Source organism: Mus caroli, unplaced genomic scaffold, assembly GCF_978045245.1.
Source record: "Mus caroli unplaced genomic scaffold, Mus_caroli_1 scaffold_14, whole genome shotgun sequence".
NCBI lineage: Eukaryota > Metazoa > Chordata > Mammalia > Rodentia > Muridae > Mus > Mus caroli.
In genome coordinates, this window is record NW_028227269.1 from 94,197,701 (window position 1) to 94,216,373 (window position 18,673).

An 18,673-nucleotide genomic window follows, 5' to 3' on the forward strand; every position below is an offset into this window, starting at 1 on the left:
TTTCTGGTTGTTTGTTTTTAGAAAAAATATTGAAACTATAATGTCATTAAAATATGTCTCCCTTCCCTTTCATCTTTCTAATTCCTCCATAAACTCCTCCCCAGATTTTGCTTCAAATTCATGGATTCAGTATTAAGTCATTGTTGTCATAGCTATTCTTGATTGTCAACTTGACTATATCTGGAGTTAACTAAAACTCAAATGGCTATGCATGCCTATGAGGTGTTTTTTAAATTAATTCTTAGAACTGGGACAATCTATTTCTAATCCAGATCTTTGAGTTAGGAAGTTGCAGCTTTAATCCAGGACTTTTGTTTTGGGCATTAATCTTCATTCCTTTAAAAAATTATTTATTTGTTCCCTTTACAACCCAATGTCAGCCCTAGTACCCCCCTCATGCACATACTCCCTCCATTTCACCTCCCCCTTGTCTTTTGAGGTAGGCAGGCAACAGGTTCAGGGATACCCACTTCTACAGTTTTTGTGGAATCACCTGAAGACAAACCTGCTCATCTACTGCATATGTGCAGGGACCTAGGTCCAGCCTAAGCTCACTCAGGCTTTGGGATTCCCCAAATTACCAGGTTTGTTGACTCTGTTGTTCTTCCTGCAGAGTCTCTGTCATCTTCAGGTCCCTCAATCCTTTCCCCAGCACTTCCGTAAGAGTCCTCGAGCTCTATCTACTCTTTGGGTGTGTCTCTGGATCTCTCTCCATTGACTGCTGGGTGGAGCCTCTCAGAGGACAGCAATGCTAGGTTCCTGTCTGCATAATAACATAGTATCATTAATAGTGTCCGTGATTAGTTTTTGCCCCTGAGATGGGGCTTACTTTGGGGCAGTTACAGTCTTGGCTATCTTTGTTCCTGCACATCTTGTAAGCATGGCACACTTGGGTCAAAGGTTGTGGAGGTTGGGGTTGCTGTCCTTATCCATCCACTAGGAGCCCTACCTGGCTATAGGATGTGGCAACTCGAGGAAACATGCACCTCACTGATAGGGGTCTCTGCTAGAATCACCACTGTAGACACTCTGGGGTCTCTCTCATCTCTACGCTCTGGCAACTCTTCAAAGATTGCCCAACCCACCACCAATCTCTTTTCTCTTCCATGCTCTTCCTACATATAATCTTTCCTGCCACTACCCTTCTCATACACTCTTCCTCCCAGATCCCTTTTTCCATAGACCTCCAATATCTATTTTGTTTCCCCTTCTGAGAAAGATTCAACCATTCTCCCTTGGGACCTCCTTGTTACTTGGTTTCTTTGGGTCTGTTGATTATACCATGGTTATCTTGTACCTTAAAGTTAATATCCACTTATAAGTGAGTACATACCATGTATAACCTCACTCAAGATGTTATTTTCTAGTTCTGTCCACTAGCCAGCAAGATTCATGGCATCCTTTTTTTAATGACTAAGTAATAGTCCATTGTGTAGATATACCACATTTTCTGTATCCATTTTTCTATTGACAAACATCTAGATTGTTTACAGTTTTTGGCTATTCAAAATAAATCTGCTGTGAACATAATTGAACAAGTGTCCTTGTGTGGTGGTGGAGAATCATTTGGGTATATTCCCAGGAATCTTATACCTAGTTATTAATGTAGAACAATTCCCAAATCTTCCAAGAAACTGCCAAATTGATTTCCAGAGTGGTTGTAAAAGTTTGCACTACCACCAGCAGGACAGGAGTGTTCCTCTTGTTCCACAACCCTGACACCATGTGCTGCCCTTTGAGATTTTGATCATTCTGATGGGTGTATGATGGAATCTCAGAGTTGTTTGATATTCATTTCCGCGATGACTAAGAAAACTGACCATTTCTTTAGGAGATTCAACCCTTGGAGATTCCTCTGTTGAGAATTCTCTTTTAAGTTCTATAACCCATTTTGTAAAATTGGTTCTTTGAATTGTTGATGTCTAACTTCTTAATTTCTTTACATAATTTGGGATATTAGCTCTCTGTTAGATGTAGGGTTATTGAAGATCTTTTCCCAATCACTATGCTGTCGTTTTGTTCTAATTATGATGTTCTTTAACTTACTGAAGCTTTTCAGTTTCATGAGATCCTATTTATTAACTCTTGACTTTAGTGCCTGAGCCATTGGTGTTCTGTTCAGGAAGCTTTCTCCTGTGCTGATGATTTCAAGGTTACTCTCCATTTTCTGTTCTATTAGAATTAGTGTATCTGGTTTTACATTGACGAATTTTTCTAAATTATTTTTATTATTTACATTTCATGTGTTGCCTCTCCCTCCCACTTCCCCCTCCCCTTTACCTATGAGATTATTCCCCCCAACACAAGACTGCCCCTTCCCTGGGTCCCCAATTCTCTCGAGGTTTATGTGCATGCTCTCCCACTCAGGGCAGACAAGGGAGATATCTGCTATATATGTGCCACGGGTCTAGGACCGTCCCATGTATGTTCCTGCTTGGTGCCTCAACTCTCTAGGCTCCCAGGGGTCCAGGTTAGTTGAGACTGCTGGTTTTACTGTGGGGTCACTCTCCACCTTAACTTCTTCTTTGATCCATTTAGACTTGAGTTTTGTGCAGGGTAACAAATATGGATATATTTACTTTCTTCTCCATGCAGACATCCAGTTAGACAATATGTTGAAGAAGCATTCCCTTTTCCATTGTATGGTTTCATCTTCTTTTTTTATTAGGTATTTTCCTAATTTACATTTCCAATACTATCCCAAAAGTCCCCCTTACCCTCCCCCCAACTCCCTTACCCACCCACTCCCACTTGTTGGCCCTGGCGTTTCCCTGTACTGAGGCATAAAAAGTTTGCACAACCAATGGGCATTTCTTTCCACTGATGGCTGACTAGGCCATCTTCTGATACATATGCAGCTAGAGACACAAGCTCCGGGGTGTGCTGTTTAGTTCATATTGTTGTTCGACCTATAGGGTTGCAAATACCTTTAGCTCCTTGGGTACTTTCTCTAGCTCCTCCATTGGGGGCCCTGTGATCCATCCAATACCTGGCTGTGAGCATCCACTTCTGTGTTTGCTATGCCCCAGCATAGCCTCATAAGAGACAGCTATATCAGGGTCCTTTCAGCAAAATCTTGCTAGTGTATGCAATGGTGTCAGCATTTGGAGGCTGATTATGGGATGCATCCCCAGTTATGGCAATCTCTAGATGATCCATCCTTTTGTTTCAGCTCCAAACTTTGTCTCTGTAACTCCTTCCATGGGTGTTTTGTTCCCATTTCTAAGAAGGGGCAAAGTGTCCACACTTTGATCTTCATTCTTATTGAGTTTCATGTGTTTCACAAATTGTATCCTATATCTTGGGTATTCTATGTTTCTGGGCTAATATCCACTTATCAGTTAATACATATCATGTGAGTTCTTTTGTGATTGGGTTACCTCACTCAGGATGATGCCCTCCATTTCCATCCATTTGCCTAGAAATTTTATAAATTCATTCTTTTTAATAGCTGAGTAGTACTCCATTGTGTAAATGTACCACATTTTCAGTATCCATTCCTTTGTTGAGGGGCATCTGGGTTCTTTCCAGCTTCTGGCTATTATAAATAAGGCTGCTATGAACATAGTAGAGCATGTGTCTATCTTACAAGTTGGAACATCTTCTGGATATATGCTCAGGAGAGGAAATGCGGGATCCTCCAGTAGTTCTCTGTCCAATTTTCAGAGGAACTGCCAGACTGATTTCCAGAGTGGTTGTACAAGCTTGCAAACCCACCAAAAATGGAGGAGTGTTCCTGTTTCTCAACATCCTCGACAACATCTGCTGTCACCTGTATATTTGATCTTAGCCATTCTGACTGATGTGAGATGGAATCTCAGGGTTGTTTTGATTTGCATTTCCCTGATGATTAAGGATGCTAAACATTTTTTTTTTCAGGTGCTCCTCAGCCATTTGGTATTCCTCAGGTGAGAATTCTTTGTTTAGCTCTGAGCCCCATATTTTAATGGAGTTATTTGATTTTCTGGAATCACCTTTGCTAGTTCTTTATATATATTAGATATCAGTCCCTTATCTGATTTAGAATAGTTAAAGATTCTTTCCCAATTTGTTGGTGGCTTTTTGTCTTATTGACGGTGTCTTTTGACTTACAGAAGCTTTGCAATTTTATGAGGTTCCATTTGTCAATTCTCGATCTTACAGCACAAGCCATTGCTGTTGTATTTGGGAATTTCTCCCCTGTGCCCATATCTTCGAGGCTTTTCCCCACTATCTCTTCTGTAAGTTCACTGTCTCTGGTTTTACGTGGAGTTCCTTGATCCACTTAGATTTGACCTTAGTACAAGGAGATAGGAATGGATCAATTCACATTCTTCTACATGATAACCACCAGTTGTGCCAGCACCATTTGTTGAAAAAGCTGTCTTTTTTCCACTGAATGGTTTTAGCTCCCTTGTCAAAGATCAATTGACCATAGGTGTGTGGCTTCATTTCTGGGTCTTCAATTCTGTTCCATTGGTCTACTTGTCTGTCACTATACCAGTACCATGCAGTTTTTATCACAATTGCTCTGTAGTACAGCTTTAGGTCCGGCATGGTGATTCCACTAGAGGTTCTTTTATCCTTGAGAAGAGTTTTTGCTATCCTAGGTTTTTTGTTATTCCAGATGAATTTGCAGAGTGTTCTTTCTAATTTGTTGAAGAATTGATTTGGAATTTTGATGGGGATTGCATTGAATCTGTAGATTGCTTTTGGCAAGATAGCCATTTTTACTATATTGATCCTGCCAATCCATGAGCATGGGAGATCTTTCCATCTTCTGAGATCTTCTTTAATTTCTTTCTTCAGAGACTTGAAGTTCTTATCATACAGATCTTTCACTTCCTTAGTTAGAGTCATACCAAGGTATTTTATATTATTAGTGAGTATTGAGAAGGGTATTGTTTCCCTAATTTCTGTCTCAGCCTGTTTATCCTTTGTGTAGATAAAGGCCATTGACTTGTTTGAGTTAATTTTATATCCAGCTACTTCACTGAAGCTGTTTATCAGGTTTAGGAGTTCTCTGGTGGAATTTTTAGGGTCACGTATATCTCATCTGCAAAAAGTGATATTTTGACTTCTTCCTTGCCAATTTGTATCCCCTTGATCTCCTTTTTTTTTTTTTCTTCTTTTGTTGAATTGTTCTGGCTAGGACTTCAAGTACAATGTTGAATAGGTAGGGAGAAAGTGGGCAGTCTTGTCTAGTCCCTGATTTTAGTGGGATTGCTTCCAGCTTCTCAACATTTACTTTGATGTTGGCTACTGGTTTGCTGTAGATTGCTTTTAACATGTTTAGGTATGGACCTTGAATTCCTAACATTTCCAAGACTTTTTTCATGAATGGGTGTTGGATTTTGTCAAATGCTTTCTCCACATCTAATGAGATGATCATGTGGTTTTTGTCTTTGAGTTTATTTATATAATGGATTACGTCGATGGATTTCCGTATATTAAACCATCCCTGCATCCCCGGAATAAACCCTACTTGGTCAGGATGGATGATTGTTTTAATGTGTTCTTGGATTTGGTTAGTGAGAATTTTATTGAGTATTTTTGCAACAATATATATATATAAGGGAAATTGGTCTGAAGTTCTCTCTTTTTGTTGGATCTTTCTGTGGTTTAGGTGTCAGAATAATTGTGGCTGCATAGAATGAATTGGGTAGAGAACCTTCTGCTTCTATTTTGTGCAATTATTTGTGAAGAACTCAAATTAGATCTTCTTTGAAGGTCTGATAGAACTCTGCACTAAACCCATCTAGTCCTGGGCTTTTTTTGGCTGGGAGACAATTAATGACATGCTTCAATTTCTTTATGGGTTATGGACTGTTTCGATCATTAACCTGATCCTGATTTAACTTTGTTACCTGGTATCTGTCTAGAAATTTGTCCATTTAATCCAGGTTTTCCAGTTTGTAGAAGGATCTGATGGTGTTTTTGATTTCTTCAGGATCTGTTGTTATGTCTGCCTTTTCATTTTTGTTTTTCTTAATTAGGATGCTGTCCCTGTGCCCTCTAGTGAGTCTGGCTTAGTGTTTATCTTGTTGATTTTCTCAAAGAACCAGTTCCTCGTTTGGTTGATTCTTTTAATAGTTCTTCTTGATTCCACTTGGTTGATTTCGCCCCTGAGTTTGATTATTTCCTGTAGTCTACTCCTCTTGGGTGAATTTGCTTCCTTTTCTTATAGAGCTTTTAGGTGTGTTGTCAAGGTGCTTGTGTGTGCTCCCTCTAGTTTCTTTTTGGAGGCACTCAGAGCTATGAGTTTTCCTCTTAGAAATGCTTTCATTGTGTACCATAAGTTTGGGTATGTTGTGCCTTCATTTTCATCAAACTCTAAAACGTCTTTAATTTCTTTCTTTATTCTTTCCTTGACCAAGGTATCATTGAGAAGAGTATTGTTCAGTTTCAATGTAAATGTTGGCTTTCTACTATTCATTTTGTTATTGAAGATCAGCCTTAGTCCATGGTGATCTGCTAGGATGTATGGGACAATTGCAATATTTTTGTATCTGTTAAGGCCTGTTTTGTGGAAAATTATATGGTCAATTTTGGAGAAGGTACCATGAGGTGCTCAGATGAAGGTATATCCTTCTGTTTTAGGATAAAATGTTCTGTAGATATCTGTTAGAACCATTTGTTTCATAACTTCTGTTAGTTTCACCGTGTCCCTGTTTAGTTTCTGTTTCCATGATCTATCCATTGATGAAAGTGGTGTGTTGAAGTATTACACTATTATTGTGTGAGGTGCAATGTGTGCTTTGAGCTTTACTAAAGTTTCTTTAATGAATGTGGCTAACCTTGTATTTGGAGCATAGATATTCAGAATTGAGAGTTCCTCTTAGAAGATTTTACCTTTGATGAGTATGAAATGTCCCTCCTTGTCTTTTTTGATGACTTTGGGTTGGAAGTCGATTTTACTCAATATTTGAATGGCTAATCCAGCTTCTTTCTTCCTACCATTTGTTTTGAAAATTATTTCCTAGCCTTTCATTCTGAGGTAGTGTCTGTCTCTTTCCCTGAGATGGGTTTCCTGTAAGCAGCCAAATTTTGGGTCCTGTTTGTGTAGCCAGGCTGTTAGTTTATGTCTTTTTATTGGGGAATTGAGTCCATTGATATTAAGGAAAAGTAATTGTTGTTTCCTATTATTTTTGTTGTTAGAGTTGGCATTTTGTTCTTGTGGCTGTCTTCTTTTTGGTTTGTAGAGGGAATACTTTCTTGATTTTTCTAGGATGTGGTTTCTGTCCTTGTATTGTTTTTTTTTTTTTTTCTGTTATTATCCTTTGTAGGGCTGGATTTTTGGAAAGATAATGTGTGAATTTGGTTTTGTCGTGGAACACTTTGGTTTCTCCATCAATGGTTTTTGAGAGTTTGGCTGGGTATAGTAGCCTGGGCTGGCATTTGTGTTCTCTTAGTGTCTGTATAACATCTGTTCAGGATCTTCTTGTTTTCATAGTCTCTGGTGAAAAGTCTGGTGTAATTCTGATAGGCTTGCATTTATATGTGCCTTTGTTGTTCTGATTATTATATGTCGGGAGGAATTTCTTTTCTGGTCCAGTCTATTTGGAGTTCTGTAGGCTTCTTGTATGTTCATGGGCATCTCTTTCTTTAGAATTGGGAAGTTTTCTTCTATAATTTTGTTGAAGATATTTGCTGGCCCTTTAAGTTGAAAATCTTCATTCTCATCTACTCTTATTATCAGTAGGTTTGGTCTTCTCATTGTATCCTGGATTTCCAGGATGTTTTGAGTTAGGATCTTTTTTGCAATTTGCATTTTCTGTGATTGTTGTGCAGATGTTCTCTATGGAATCTTCTGCACCTGAGATTCTCTCTTCCATCTCTTGGATTCTGTTGCTGATGCTCGCATCTATGTTTCCAGATTTCTTTCCTAGGGTATCTATCTCCAGAGTTGCCTCACTTTGGGTTTTCTTTATTGTGTCTACTTCCCTTTTTAGGTCTTGGATAGTTTTGCTCATTTCCATCACCTGTTTGGTTGTGTTTTCCTGTTTTTCTTTAAGGATTTGTAACTCTTTAGCAGTATTCTCCTGTATTTTTTAAGTGAGTTATTAAAGTCCTTCTTGATGTCCTCTACCATCATCATGAGATATGGTTTTAAATCCGGTTCTAGCTTTTCGGGTGTGTTGGGGTGCAAAGGACTGGGTGAGTTGGGAGTGCTGCGTTCTGATGATGGTGAGTGGTCTGGGTTTGTTAGTAAGATTCTTACGTTTGCCTTTTGCCATCTGGCATTCTCTGGAATTAGTTGTTATAGTTGTCTCTGGTTAGAGCTTGTTCCTCTTGTGATTCTGTTAGCCTCTACCAGCAGACCTGGGATACTATATCTCTCCTGAGTTTCAGTGTTCAGAGCACTCTCTGCAGACAAGCTCTCCTCTTGCAGGGAAAGTGCCTAGATATCTGGCATTAGAACCTGCATCCCGGCAGAGGTTTTGTTCCACTCACCAGAGGTGCTAAGATCGCGTGGAGAGTCCTCTAGGGACCTTGGGAGTGTCTGCTGACTCAGCGCCCAAGGTAACTTGGTGCTGGTGCTGACTGCAAGGTACTTGTGACCCTGGTCAGGCTGGGTTTTCTGCTTCCCTAATTAATGTTCTCAGGTCCTGTGTGATTGGATTGGAACAGAAGTTGTGTTCCACTCACCACAGGTCCTAAGATCGCATGGAGAGTCCTCTGGGGACCTTGGGTGTGTCTGCCAACTCCATGCCCAAGGTGACCAGGTGCAGGTGCTGATTGGAAGGCCCTTCTTTTTCTTTTTCTTTTTCTTTTTCTTTTTTCTTTTTTCTTTTTTCCTTCTTTCTTCTTTCTTTCTTTCTTTCTTTCTTTCTTTCTTTCTTTCTTTTTTGTCAAAATTCAAGTTTCAATAGGTAGGTGGGTTTGTTTCTGAGTCTTTAATCTAGATCCATTGATCAATCTGTCTTTTTCTATACCAATACCATGCAGTTTTTATTACTAATGCTCTGTAGTACAGCTTGAAGTCAGGGATAGTGATACCTACAAAATTTCTTTTATTGTTGAGGAATGTTTTAGCTATTTTGGTTTTATTGCTTTTCCATATGATTTTGAGAATTTGTTCTTTCAAGATTTGTGAAGAATTGTGTTGGAGCGTTGGTGGGAATTGCATTGCATCTATAGATTGCTAAATTCATTCTATCAAGCCATAGTCAGCCTGATCCCTCACCACACAAAGACAATACAGAGAAAGAGAATTTCAGACCAATTTCCCTTTGAACATTGATGCAAAATACTCAGTAAAATACTTGTAAACTGTACTCAAAAACACATCAAAGACTTCATCTACTATGATCAAGTAGGCTTCATTCTAGGGAAGCAGGGGTGGTTACATGTACAAAAAGTTCCATCAACATAATCCACCATATAGATATAAAATGCCCATACAAATGTATGTATGTATGTATGTATGTATGTATGTATGTATATCATACTCTATGCTTAACAATACAGAAAAAGTAGAGATATTGAAAATAGCCTATAAAACAAAATTACATTATATTTATTTATTTATCTACCATTTACCATATCAGTTATTTATCTGTCTTTACACTTCAGCAAGTCAAAAATGAACTAGAGACAGTGGATAAGAGTGTTTACTGTGTGAGGAAAAGAACCTGGGTTTAAATTGTTGGCCTTCTTGTTAAAGATAAAAAAATACATATATTCATGCAATAACCATTATACTAGTAAGGGTTTCCTAAAGGAACAGAACATATATAATGAATATCTCTCTCTCTCTCTCTCTCTCTCTCTCTCTCTCTCTCTCTCTCTCTCTCAGATATTTTCTATATTTACATCTCAAAGATTATCCTCTTTCTGGGTTTCCACTACAAAAAAATTAAAAAATAAAAAGAACCTTTCCCCCCATCCCCCTCCTCACCAACCCACCCACTCCTGCTTCCTGACCCTAGCATTCCCCTATACTGGGGCATAGAACCTTCACAGGACCAAGGTCCTCTCCTCCCATTGATGTCCCACAAGGTCATCCTCTGTTACATATGCGGCTGGAGTCATGGGTCCCTTTATGCATCCCCTTCGGTTTGTCGTTTAGTTCCCGGGAGCTCTGGGGGTACTGGTTAATTCATATTGTTGTTCTTCCTATGAGGATGTAAACCCCTTCTCCTTGGGTACCTTCTCTAGCTCCTTCATTGGGAACCCTGTGCTCCATCCGTCTCTCTCTCTCTCTCTCTCTCTCTCTCTCTCTCTCTCTCTCTCTCTTTCTCTCTCTGTATCTATGGGATTTGTATATGCATTTATATATAAATATGTAAACATATAGAATGATTTTAAGTGATATATACATACAAACACACATATACACACATATACATACATATACACATATATACATACACACACACACACATATATATGTATATATATATATATATATATAGAGAGAGAGAGAGAGAGAGAGAGAGAGAGAGAGAGTGAGAGAGAGAGAGAAGAGAAGAGAAACCTAATATAACTAATATAATTTCCACGGTGAGGGTCTTTTGGATTTCTGCCAGCTATACCCATGCCAAGTTTACCTACATATAAGTTACACATGTGTCAAAAGTTGTGCCCATGATCCTGTTCATATAATATGGCTCAGAGTTTCTTAAGTATTCTATTTTCATAGCTTTCTTTTGAGATTATTCACCAAAGCATGAACTCATTTCCATACTTGAAGGAGTGAGATCAGCCACAGTGAATAATAGATTTTCCCAAACGTCAGAGAACAAGTCACAAAAGAAAAAAAAAACAGTTTGTGTGATTAGTAAATAAAGTTTCTCATATATATTTAATTTTAAGTCTACCACTTAATACAATTAAAAAGTGAGTCATAAAATCTAAATACAGTCATAATGATTATTATGCTAGCCATTAATTTTTATAATACTTTATATATGAAATAAATGCAAAGATAAGTTGTAACCGTGAACAGCAAAATACATTTATCTGTTAGTAGAGATGCTTTATTGCACTGTGAAAGGAGAGTATTAACAAGGCAGCGAGCCTTTCACTCACTCAAATACTTATTCATGAATTCATTCATTTACTGAAACAAATATGAACAAAGAACCTGCTACTTTTGCCATAAATGTAAATTATAAAATGTAGCTATGTAAATGAATACATATTTTGCATGTTTAAAAAACTACATATATTGAGAAGCAGACAGGCATATGAAGCAGTTGTAAAGCTTAACTTTCTGCAGAGTATTAACAAATGTAATATTTTAGATATAAATTCATATTTAATACAGAGGATAAATTAAAGTAACTGCCTGAAAAAATATGATTCATTGAAATGGAGTAATGTTTTCTCAGAAAAATTCATATGTTGATTGTTTACAAAGCTAGCTATAAGGGAGCCAATGGATAACACTGGCTTTATGGTGTAAAATATTATTCAAGCCATTGCTATGTGAAGCTAAAGAAAAAGAGATTGAAGGATGTGTAGAAAACCATTCCAGACTAGAGTTGGAAACACTGCGTACATAGACCAGGAAAATGTCTACCCAGAGAAGGAAATACCTGGCTTTATCTGCTTCATTCTCTCAAAGCAATAGCAATGCTCAGTGTTAGTGAATTCAGCTTGCAACAGGCAAGTGAAATACACATTCTGCCCTGAGGAGCATAGAGACCACTAAGCATGCAAAGGTCAGATCAGAAAGCACATGATGCTTTGATCAAAAGCTCACCGTCTAAAACCAGACTGCTGAGTTTCAAATGCTGGATTTGCCAAATGGTAACTACAATCTTAGGAAAGTTACTTAACTGGCGGTTGCTGTAATTTATTTTTCTTTATAATGGAGAGTAATACCAGTACTTCCTAATTGAATTTCTCCCAATAAACATATTTTACATTTTAGACCAGTTTTAGATTTACAGAACATCTGAGATGATTGCCTTGTGCCTGGTATCCAGTTTCCTCACAGCTATAACAATGTACGTGACTGGGGTACATATGTTGTAATTAATGAAGCATATTTGTACATTAAACTGAAACCTATGCTTTCATCTACCTAGCTTCTTCTTTAGACTTTTAGCTATTGGATTTTTTGTTTGTTTGTTTTGTTTTGTGTACCTTTCGTCCTGGATCTCCTTAACATACACAGTGCATTTAACAGTCCAGTCTCCTTAGCTATGTCTTGCCTGTGTCAGGATTTGATATATTTTCCCTCTTCACCTTAATGATCCTTGTAGTTTGGGGAAACACTGATCAAGTAACAGTGATGAATGTGAGTCAGGGTGGCCCTTGAGGTTTTAAAACAGATTTAAGTTTTGGCTTTGCGCAAGGAACTTGTATCATGAGAACTTCTGCATTATTAGCTTCATGAATTGCTTATAGAGTATGGAATTTCTCACATGAGTGTTGCCATTTAAGCATAAAAGACAGTTATAATTTTTCTTATATGTTTCAGTTTGTATTTCAAGCAATATGTGGAATTACAATGAATAAAAACAGCTTTCTTTTCTCCATGCTTAGTAGAATGTTCCTAATCTCTAAGTACTAAATGCAAGAGTACATATATTTTACTTGGTGAGGGTAACATGGAGATGGTTTGGTGGGTGATGGAGTAGTCACTCAGAAGCAAAGAGAGGCGAGGATGGAATGATGAACTTGGGAAGGGGAGAAACACAATAATTAAATAAAATTAGAAATAAAATGATTGAAAGGAACATTCCTGTTTCTTGTTCATTAAAAGTTGTAAATGAAAGAAGTCTTAGATTCAGTTCTAAAATTTTCAGTGTCACTTGATATAAGGATGTGGTTTTTCTTGGTGGATCACATTTTTTTTACACGTTTAAGTATGCAATATAATTTCATCATTTTCATCTCCTTTCCCACCAGCAATACCTTGTGCTCTCTCTCAAATTCATGGCATCTTCTTTCATTAAGCCTTTACATACATACATATATATATATATATATATATATATATATATATATATGCATATACTCATGATACATATGACATATCACATATATGATATATATGTGATATATTCACATATATGAATATATGTTTGTGAGTATGTTATATATGTATATATATGTATGCATATATAACATATACACATATACATATATACATACACACACACACACGTGTGTGTGTGTGTGTTATTGTACTGGCTAGTTTTGTGTCAACTTGACACAGCTGGAGTTATCACAGAGAAAGGAGCTTCAGTTGAGGAAATGCCTCTGTGAGATACAACTGTAAGGCATTTTCTCAATTAGTGATCAAGGGGGAAATGCCCCTTGTGGGTGGGACCATCTCTGGGCTGGTAGTCTTGGTTTTATAAGAGAGCAGGCTGAGCAAGCCAAGAGAAGCAAGCCAGTAAGGAACATCCCTCCATGGCCTCTGCATCAGCTCCTGCTTCCTGACCTGCTTGAGTTCCAGTCCTGACTTCCTTTGTTGATGAACAGCAGTATGGAAGGGTAAGCCAAATAAACCCTTTCCTCCCCAACTTGCTTCTTGGTCATGATGTTTGTGCAGGAATTGAAACCCTGACTAAGACAGTTATGTATTCATAAATACAATCTGTAGAATCTGAATAATGATTCCTGATAGTATATGTTTTCAGGGTTGACTGTGTTGAATTATAACACCAATTAATGTGCTCTTCTCTAGGGATATCAACTTCTTCATCTCTCAGTGTCCTTTGGTTGCTTATAGTTCACAGTCTGCAATTATGACCTCAAACATTTATCTTTTTTCGTATTAGTGTGCCTATTGGTTTCATTTCTAGGTAGTTATGTTCATGAAACTTTAGGGTTGTTGATTCTGATTGTCCAAGAAGACACAACACAATAGAAAATTTTGCTGTTCCTCTGCCTCTTACAATCTTTCTCTACCATCTCTGCAGTAATTACAAGCCTTAGGTGTGGATGTTATATTAACACTATATCGCTTGAGACTAGACTCCAAAACTCTGAATTTTGATTAGTTGCAACAATTTGATTTCTAGCAATTTTACCTAAGCAATTTATAATTTTAGTGAAATTCCAAACTAAATTTCCATTTCGTTCATTACAGAAGGGAAAAAAACAAACCCAAATATTTCCATGGAACAACAGAAACAACAAAAAAAGCCAAATAATTCTTAGCTAAAAGAACAGTGCTGGACTAAAACAGACCTATACACCCATGAAACAAAATTGAATGCCATACCATCAGTACAAACAACTTCAGCTATTTGATATTGGCATATATATATATATATATATATATATATATATATATATATATATGCTGGAAGAAATGAAAGACTTTTCAATAAATGATGCTGGTAACATTGGACCTTCACATGCAGAATAATCAAACTTCTTGTCTGCCACCTGGCTTGTAAAACTAACATCAAATAGGCCAAAGAACTATGATACTGAAACTTCTAGAGTAAAGCACACATAATACCCCATAGGATATAGGTATTAAATAGGACTTTCTGAGGTGAACTCCATTTCCAAGAATCAAGGGCAAAAATTGACAAATTTAAACAGAGAAAACTAAAAAGACTTCCATACCCCCTAAAAAGATGAAGTCATTTTGATGACTATGAAATTTACACAATGGAGGAAACTCTTTCCTAATTATTCATGTGAGAGTTTTCAAAAGATAGAAAAAAGAATGTTTATGAAATATTTGAAAAAATGTTCACAGTTCATAGCAATTAGGGAGACATAAATCCAGCTGCATATGTAACAGAGGATGGCCTTATCTAGCATCAATGGGAAGGGAACCCATTGGTCCTGTGGAGGCTCCATATCCAGGGTAGGGGAATGCTAGGGCATTGAGGCAGGAGTGGATGGGTGGGTGGGGGAGTACCCTCATAGAGGCAGAGGGAGCAGGCAGGGAATAGAGGATTTATGGAAGGGAAACTGGGAAGAGGAATAACATTTAAAATATAAATAAATAAAATAACAATAAAAAAGGAAAAACTTGTTTGAGAGTTCTTTTTATTTATGTCAGAATGGTTAAGTTCAACCAAACAATAAATACTGGATGAACTTTCATTAACTATTTGGGAGGCTGGAAAACTAGTCTAGCCACTCTGGAAACTGGTGTTGAGAATACCCCAAAAACTAATAGTTAATCTACTATATTACTCAATAAACTAAGAAGTTTATTTGGCATATTCCCAAAGGATTCAACATATTACTCTATAGATATTTGTTCAACCACATTCACTGCTGCTCTACTCACAATAGCTAGAAAGTGGAAACAACCTAATACTTAAATCAAAAATGAATAATATATTTTTGAAAGCAATTCAACTTTTCATATTAGGAATATATTCTGCTTACATTTGATGCCATCATATTATGAATATTATATTAGTGCTTTTTTGAGAAGTTTTGCATCTATTCTTTTTTATTATTAATTATTCCATTCATTTATCTCTCAAATGATATTCCACTTTACAGTTACCCCTCCACCAACCCTGCATCCCACATCCACCCATTATTCACCCCTTTGCCTGTATGAGGGTGTGCCCCCACCAACCCATACTCTCATACCCCATTGCTTCAGCATCCCCCTACGCTGGAGCATCAAATCTCCCTGAGACCAATGTGCCCCCTCCCCATTGCTGCCAGGCAATTTGCTACATGTGTATCTATTCTTTATTTTTCTTGAACATTTAATTTTATTTTTAATTTTTAAAGTTTTATTGCATTATAATGAGAAAAGATAGATAATTTCAATTTATTTGAATTTGTTAACATTTAAAAACATATTTTGAGTAAATAGACTTACATCACATTCTTCTTTCCCTTTTGTACCCCAACTCCTCCCAGAGAGCCCTCCCTCAAAACCTGCAGTACCTTTCTTTTTTTATCATACTCTTTAAAATTTATAAAATATTGTAACAATAAAAATGAGTATTAGAAAAGTTGTTTGATATAAAACAGCAGACAATTGAACAGTCTTATGTAGATGTTTGTTTACAGCAATACTGAAAATACATACGTTTTTCTCAATATAAATTTTAAGTAACTTGAAATATATTAATTGTATATTTTAAAATAATATATCACTATTAGTTTTTTTAATGAACATAAGTAGATAAAGTCTTTTTGTCTGTTTGTTTTGTTTCTAGTAGAGCTTAAAGTCTTGGTTCTTACTGTGGTACAAACAGAAAATAAGAACAGTTTTTGGACATTGGAGTTCATTGTATAAGGATGTACTTGAATGTCCCTCACATCACCAAAGGATTTTACCTCCAAAGTAGACAGGCTAAGAGTTGACAGTTCTGCTGCACCAAGGAATGAATTGTAGGCACCATTTTTGGATACAGATTTCCTGCTATGGTCAAAGCTATTTGACTTGAGTGATTATCATCATTCTCAGCCCCCAAGAAGAAGGTTACATTCATTTAAGAAATGGTGTGTGTATTAAGATGGTCTATCCATGAAGGCATTCATCAACTCTTTCAATGAACAATGGTTCTGCTTGGAGGGTGAAACAGACATTAGGTGAGGGTAAGATTCTGGTTCATTGGCTGTGATGGTTTCGAAAAGCATTGCTCTTAGAAAAAGAGTAACTTATAAAGTCCTCTTCTTCAAAATTGATACACTAATTATAAACATCAAGCAAAGCCTTCAGTCTCACTCTTTGCTGTTCTCTTACAAGCTACCTCAAAAAGTAATTTCTACATTTCTTTTGGCTGTATAAATAATTTTGAAATATGTAATCTCTTCTGAAAACCATAGTATAGTTTAAAAACATCAAATAAACTAATCTTACTAATAGAGAGGCTGAGATAGGAGAAGCATAATTTCAAGACCATTATGTGGCACACAGCAAGAACCTATCATGTACAAACAAGCAGAAAGTGTATATGGATTGTACTATATTGGGCCTATTTCTCCCATTACCAAATTAGAGAGCCCACAGGATGACAGCTGACAAATTTTTAATTCCTCATATTTTTGAATTTCAATTGATTAGGATATGTTGATAATATTAATTTTCATATTAAGAGATATTAAGGAAAAGTGATTGTTACATTCTGTTAATTTTCCTGTTAGAAGTGGAATTATATTTGTGTGGGTTTGTTGAAAGATTACTTTCTTGCTTCTTCTAGGGTGTAGTTTCACTTCCTGTGTTTGTGTTTTCCATCTATTATCCTTTGTAGAACTGGATTTGTAGAAAGATATTGTGTAAATTCATTTTTTTTTCATGAAATATCTTGTTTTCTCTGTCTATGGTGATTGAGAGTTTTGCTGGGTAGTAGCCTGGGCTGGCATTTGTGTTCTCTTAGGGTCTGTGTTACATCTGCTCAGGATCTTCTAGCTTTCATAGTCTCTGGTGATAAGTCTGATGTAATTCTGATAAGTCTGCCTTTATATGTTACTTGACCTTTTTCCCTTACTGCTTTTAATATTCTATCTTTATTTATTGCATTTGTTGTTCTGATTATTATGTGTTGGGAAGAATTTCTTTTCTGGTCCAGTCTATTTGGAGTTCTGTAGGCCTCTTGTATGTTCATGGGCATCTCTTTCTTTAGGTTTGGGAAGTTTTCTTCCATAATTTTGTTGAAGATATTTACTGGCCCTTTAAGTTGGGAATCTTCACTCTCTTCTATACCTATTATCCTTAGGTTTGGTCTTCTCATTGTGTCCTGGATTTCCTGGATGTTTCTGGTTAGGAGCTTTTTGCATTTTGAGTTTTCTTTGACTGTTGTGTCAATGCTTTCTATGGCATCTTCTGCACCTGAGATTCTCTCTTCTAGCTCTTAAATTCTGTTGGTGATGCTTGCATCTGTGACTTCAGATCTCTTTCCTAGGTTTTCTAACTCCAGGGTTGTCTCCCTTTGTGATTTCTTTATTGTTTTCTATGTCCATTTTTAGATGTTGGATGGTTTTGATCATTTTCTTCACTTGTTTCATTGTGTTTTCCTGTAATTCTTTAACGGATTTCTGTTTTTCCTCCTTAAGGTCTTCTAGCTGTTTACCTGTGTTCTCCTGTATTTCTTTAAGGGAATTATTTATGTCCTTCTTAATTTCCTCTATCATCATAATGAGAAGCTATTTTAGATCTGAATCTTGCTTTTCCAGTTTGTTGGGGTATCCAGGACTTGCTTTGGTGGGAGAATTGGGTTCTAATGATGCCAAGTAACCTTGATTTCTGCGGCTTGTGTTCTTGTGCTTGCCTCCAGCCATCTGGTTATCTCTAGTGCTCCCTGCCCTAGCTATGTCTGACTGGAGTCTGTCCTTCCTGTGATCCTGGTCCTGTCAGCCTCCTTTGAGTCAAACTCTCTCTGTGATCCTGTGATCCTGCGATCCTGAGATTCAGGGATCCTTCAATCCTGAGATCCATTGTGAGTCCGAGATCCTGGGAGTCAAGCTGCTTTTGGGATCTTGAGATCCTGGTGTGAGCAAGTTCCTGGTATCCTGGGATCCTCTGAACCTGGGTGTTAGAGTGCTTAGGAGTGGGCCTGCTTCTGGGTGTTAAGAGGCTGGCTGTGGAGTTTGCAACCAAGGTCTGCTAGGGGCACTGGCCCAAACAGACCAGATGTATCTATTCTTAAAAGAAATTTGTCGGTGGTTTCTTTTTAAACTTCTTGATAGGTTTGAAGAGTGAGGGGAAATTCTCATATCAGATATGAAGTGGTAAAATATCCCTTCTACATTACTGTCTAGAACATATTTTTCAAAAGTAGAAAGCTGAAAGAAT